Raw genomic sequence first — 6,000 nt, forward strand, 5'->3', positions numbered from 1 at the left:
TTTCCTCATCCGATCTTCTCTGCCTATTTTCATATTTTTATTGCACTAAAAATTTCCTGAAAATATTTTGCAAATTGTGTTTTGATTTAACTTCCGCCCCCTCTTACTGCTGACTCGTATTACTTACAACAATAAGATTACAATTATGCATTAAAAGGTTATTTTATTGCCTCAAAACATGTGTTGCAATATTTTTTTGAAATGTTTCTGTTTGTTACACAGTACGTTTACTACACAAGGGTTTCTACACAAAGGTTTTACATCAGAATTACGCGTGCTTCAATTTTCTGCTAAGGACTACATATGTTTTTCTATACTGGATGTTCTAATGATTCAAAAATAATGATAACTATAAAACGCTTTATAAAATGAAATTTCAATGCTTTTAGGCTAATTTTAAAATGATTTACCCAAGAACTATTGAAATAAATAGCATTTTAAAACTGAAACAAGCTATAAATTTTAATTATTTGCTGAGAATTATTCATTAGTTTGAATACGTACAATACAATTTTAAGAAAGGACTTAAAAAAAAAAAGAGTTTTTTCTAAAGGGTAAATAATACCGCTCATGGCCATATGAGGTAATGAGAAGCAAAGGGATGCAAGAGGCAAAATTAGAAATTTGGAGATAACCAGTATAAATGGTAGGTGGACCCCTCTTCTGTCTTGGGGCAAGAGATAGTACTAGCAGCCCTGGTAGGTGCCGCTGTACAGCATAATTTAGAAAAAAATTCAATGAAAGCCTACCTAGGATGTAATCTTTATACGCGTTTTACTCAAAACTTGAAAATGTCTGCTTACACCCCTTTGCTTCTCATTGCCTCAAATGTATTACGTTTTGTTTTAAATAAGATTTTTATTCGCTTTTACATAAACGAAATACTCTTAAATGCGGGTTTTCAAAGAAGCCACAAGTTTTCACAGTGGGGTTTTTTTTTATTGCGTAGAGCAATTTAAGCTTACAAATATTTTTGAGAAAGTTAGACCCTTGAAATATATGGGCGTTTGCTGTATGCTTGGTTTAAATCAATCTGCCCACTAGTTTGCTTGAAATGAAAAGTTAAATAAGGATTTCTGAAAAAAAAAAAAAAATCTTGGTATTTCAGCGGGGGGGGGGGGGGAGAGGTGAGAGGGTGCTGGAGGAACCTTTTTTTTTTTTGGAAAAAACGCACTAGAAACTTTTTAGGTTTGGAAAACAACAGCCAAACTTTTTTGGATGGGGCCGGCATGAATTTTTTTTCCACGTTAAAAGTTTAGGGCCAGTCCGCCCCTGTCCTTAAAAGGATACAATAAAAGCAAAATAGTCAGTATTTAGCACATAAGAGTCTAAATCAATTAAAACAAAAAAATGTTATAAAGATTAAATTTTGCATTTTTCCAGAAAATAATTGCAAATTATCCGGAAAAAAAGGCACAATTTGTGTTGTTTTCAATAGTTTGCATTGCAATTAACATCCAATGCCGTTTTCGGGAACTTAGGCACTTAAAAAGTCTTGTGTACTTCCATCTTGGGACTGACCAAATATGGCGGCTATGCCCAAAAATAAGAAATAACTTTTTTAATTTGTCACATGAAGACAATTAAACAATAATTAATCTTCATGAAACTACAATTCATTGAAAAGTTTTTATCACATTTGCGTCCGAGGCAGTGAGGATAAGATTAAGTTTTAAGAACAAAATTTTTTATTTCTCAAGAAAATTATTTTAAATAACAATAGAAAAACAATTTGTAGACCATTTTTTGTTATTTTCATCAGTTTTCAATTAAAGAAAACATCCAATTCTGCTTTGTTTTTAGAAACTTAGGCATTTTAGGATCGTATCTACATCCATCTTGTGAATGACCAAAGATGGCGACTGCGTTTCACACGTAGCTGAAATGATTTTCCGATCAAAAAAAAAAAAAAAAAAAAAAACTATTTTCCCCGATCGATCTTCCCATCTACAGGTTGTGCTTTCGAAGCAGTAAATTGTCTTCTCTCCTTTTGAGTTTGTACATAATTGCTGTTCACCTGATTTTTTTTCCCTTGGGAACTACTGAGAGCCAAAAATGGCGGCTGCTGAAGATTTTTTGGGTCGCCACTTTTTTCATTGCTTTAAAATTGTTACAATTTTTTTTAAATACATCGATAAAAATGAAGATTAGATCTCATAAAACCAAATTCCCTGGGAAAAAATTGGGAAAAGAAAAATTTTGGGGACACATTTGGAAAATTCCCTGACATTTTTGACTATGTCATTTTCCATGATAATTCCAAGTTTTCCCGGAGCGTACGAACCCTGAACCGAATAGAATGTTGTGGCAACCCATCTAAAACTTTAGGCAGTAGAAAGAAATGCGTTCCCCTCACTGACTCCATGCAAGAAAATCTTCGATCTTTTGGCGCATTTTTCGTTGTGAAAAAAAAAAAAAAAAAAACGTTCATTTCTCGATCGCAGTTTTTAAGTGCCAGCGTCGGTTTAGATAAAAATTTACAATTTTTTTCGTAAAATCACAATAAAAACGAAGACTAGATCTCATGGTAGTTAATTCCTTGGGAAAAAAATGGAAAAAAAATTTTTGGAGGACAAAATTTGAAAACTCCCTGACTTTTCCCTGACATTTTTGACAGTGTCATTTTCCCTGACAATTCCCGGTTTTCCCGGAATTCCCGGAGCGTACGAACCCTGTATAAGAACACTTATATATAAGAACACTTATATACTCAGGTAGACACGTATGTACACGTACGTGCTCAAGTAAACACTTACATACAAGCATAAGAAATACAAGTATACAGGGTGAGTTTAAACTCTTGAGCAAATTATTAAAAGGTGTTAGAGGGGAGGATAAGAAGTAAGAATCATAAGGAACATATGGTCACAAACACAATGCTGACGCACTACATGCACGCAAAACGAGAAATTGATGGATGCAAAAAAAGTCACAAATTTATTACACAAAGACAATTTTACACAACTAGGTCTTAAGAAAGTTTTAAAGCGAGTGATGAAATTTGCGGCCTTTAGCTGTAATACATGCGTCGCATTCACAGATCACTCTGTTGCAAAACGAGACTTTTGAAAAACTTACATCTGCCGCTGCGCCTTTGTTGTGATGCGTGTATTAGAGCTACTACAGGCCGTAACTTTTAACAACTGCTCTAAATATTTCTCAAAAAGTAAAATGTTAGGTAAAATTATCTTTGTGCAACAAATTTGTGCCCTGCTTTGCATCTATCAGTTTCTGGCTTTGTGTACATGTAGGGCGTCAGTGATTATAACTTCCAAATGATTCTTTGCTTCTTTTCCTCCCCTCTCACACCCCTTTGATTTTTGCCCGAGATCTTAGATTCACTCTGTAGACCGACATGTACTCTCTTAAAAAATTCCAGCGATTTTAACTCAGACTGAGTAAATTTTCACTCCTTTCCAGTGTCGAAAACGCACTTTCCTTATAGGAGTGAATTTCATTCCTTTTGCGGAGCGGTTATTTTCACTCCTTTCGGATAAGCTTATTTCACTCCCTTTTGATAAGTGTTTTTCACTCTTTTTAAGACTAAATTAATATCCTAAATGAGTGGTTGCTTTCTGTTTTGGAAAGCCGCTATTTCACTCTTTTTTTAAAATAAAATGGGTAAAATCATTTCGCTCTCCTTTGGTGAAATTGTTTTTTAAACGTGTTTTCATGTGCTTATGCTGTGTATTTGAATTTAAAACTGTTTTTAAAACTTATTTCATTTGAAAAAAAAATTGGTTTTTTAAATTAAAAAATGAAAAAAAAAAATGTTTTTAGTGTTTCCGAAGAGGATGCACAAGAACTGTATGGCAGATACGAAGAATTTTCTTTTTTATTAAAACTTTAACTGGTAATATTTCTTGAACTACTGGTACATCGTTACAAATCACCCACGTGCAATATTACGTACATTTCCGAATCTAAAGATTGAAATAAAACTAAAAAACCCACACAGTTCCAAATAAATAGATTTAAAATTTTGAAACTCTATATTGATATTCTCGGTGTGCCTTTTAACATTAATAATGTTTTAAAAGTTACATCAGTTCAAATTAATTTAAAAAGTCACTCATAAAGTGTGACAAGATACGTTTGAATTCAATTTTGTTTCTTCGAGGCCATTCATTAATTACGTAAGGACAATTTTGGCAATTTTTGACCTTCCCTTCCCCCTATGTAAGGGTATGTAAGACTCCCCCCCCCATCTTAGGTAAGATTCTTTTTTTCTTCACAATAATAAAATAACAAATATTACATCTCTGGGATCGTTCTTAATTAACTATCATTTTTTTAAAATTTTTTTTAAGGAATCTAGACCGAATGTTTTTTGACAAATAATTTTTGTATATGATGCGATAATAATTAAAAATAATACATGCAAAACACAGTGCGATTCTTTTATTATATTTTACACGTTTCATTCTTTGAAACAAAAGTAAAAAACAGCTCATCCTATAATACATACTTTTACCTTCCTGAAGCAAATGAAATATAATATTTGCCAAACCACTTCACCGCGGATTTCTAATATAAAATATCGGCTTGGAAAATATTACGTAAAAATGGATCTACCCCCCCCTCCCCCTCTCCAAGCAAGGGTATGTAGCGAATTTTCCACCCCCTCCCCCTCAGGACCCTGAATTAATGAATGGCCCGTTACACACATGAATGAGTGTATTATACAAAGTTTATGATACTCTTTAAAGTTTAATATACACAAAAACAATGTTTGATTAATTTAAAATATACGCAGTGGTTGGAGCTCCGACCATCGGGAGCGGATTCGGTATCCGACCTATAGATTTGTGCATGGTCGGGTCTGTAACACCTGCCTAAAATATATATACAGTACACACTCACCAAAGATGGTAACGACTGTTTCAAATGTCATATTTTTGATTCGATGATCGAAATGAAATTGTTGATGAAAGTTTCATTCATTTGGAAGAAAAAGTTACAAAAAGTTCGCCGTAACATTGCACGTGGATGATTTGTAATGATATACGAGCAGTTCAAGAAATATTAACAGTTACAAGTTTTAATAAAAAAGAAAATTCTTCGCACTTACCATGCAGTTTTTGTGCACTTCCTTTAGAAACCTCATTCGGCAACAAATATTGTTTAAATTCATTAAATGAAGACATTTAGAATGCGACATCCACTTGTTACTCGCGACCAACGTTGGGTAAGCCTAACGTGGAGGTATAGAAAATTCTCCCTAAACAAAATCACGTGACAGAATCGAACCAATGAAAATGTTTTTGAGTCCTTTTAAAGAATGTTTTTATATTTCGCTCATCAACGGAGTGTTTTCGAATTTCACGCGAATAAAGAAAAGTTTTAGTCTTGTTTATTTCGTAAAGCGTCTTTTTTCGATAAAGCTAGCACTCAGAAAGAATGAATGCACCCGCAATAGATTTCACTCTTTTTAAGAGTTATTTTTTCGCTCTTTTGAATTAAGAGTGTATATAAGCGTATATTATCGTGTATACATACGTGTACTGGTGTATACATGTACATGTACATGTATACGTTTATACAAGTATATAATCATGTTTACACGTATATTTTCGTATATATTTGTGATTCCATATTATATATACGTGAGTAGACACGTACAAAGATGCACTGGATGTATCCATGAATTAACTTGTGTATACCCGCATATGTATGTAAACTTATATATGCGTATATACGTCTACTATACAAATATATACTCAAGTATGCACGTATTTTCTCGAGATAAAAGTGCATACGCGCATATGATGTACGTTTATATGCGTATATACTCGTATATGCACGTGACATGTGTATACACGTTACACGTATATACACGTGACACGTATAAACTCCTGTAGGTAATCAGGCATACATGCTTATATACTCATATATATGCTTATATACTTGTATATACACGTATATACTTGAGTAAGCGCGTGCATGCATGTATCTGAGGTATACATGTATCTACTCATATAGGAACGTATTTAATCGTGT

Source organism: Uloborus diversus, chromosome 2 (assembly GCF_026930045.1).
Source record: "Uloborus diversus isolate 005 chromosome 2, Udiv.v.3.1, whole genome shotgun sequence".
Lineage (NCBI taxonomy): Eukaryota > Metazoa > Arthropoda > Arachnida > Araneae > Uloboridae > Uloborus > Uloborus diversus.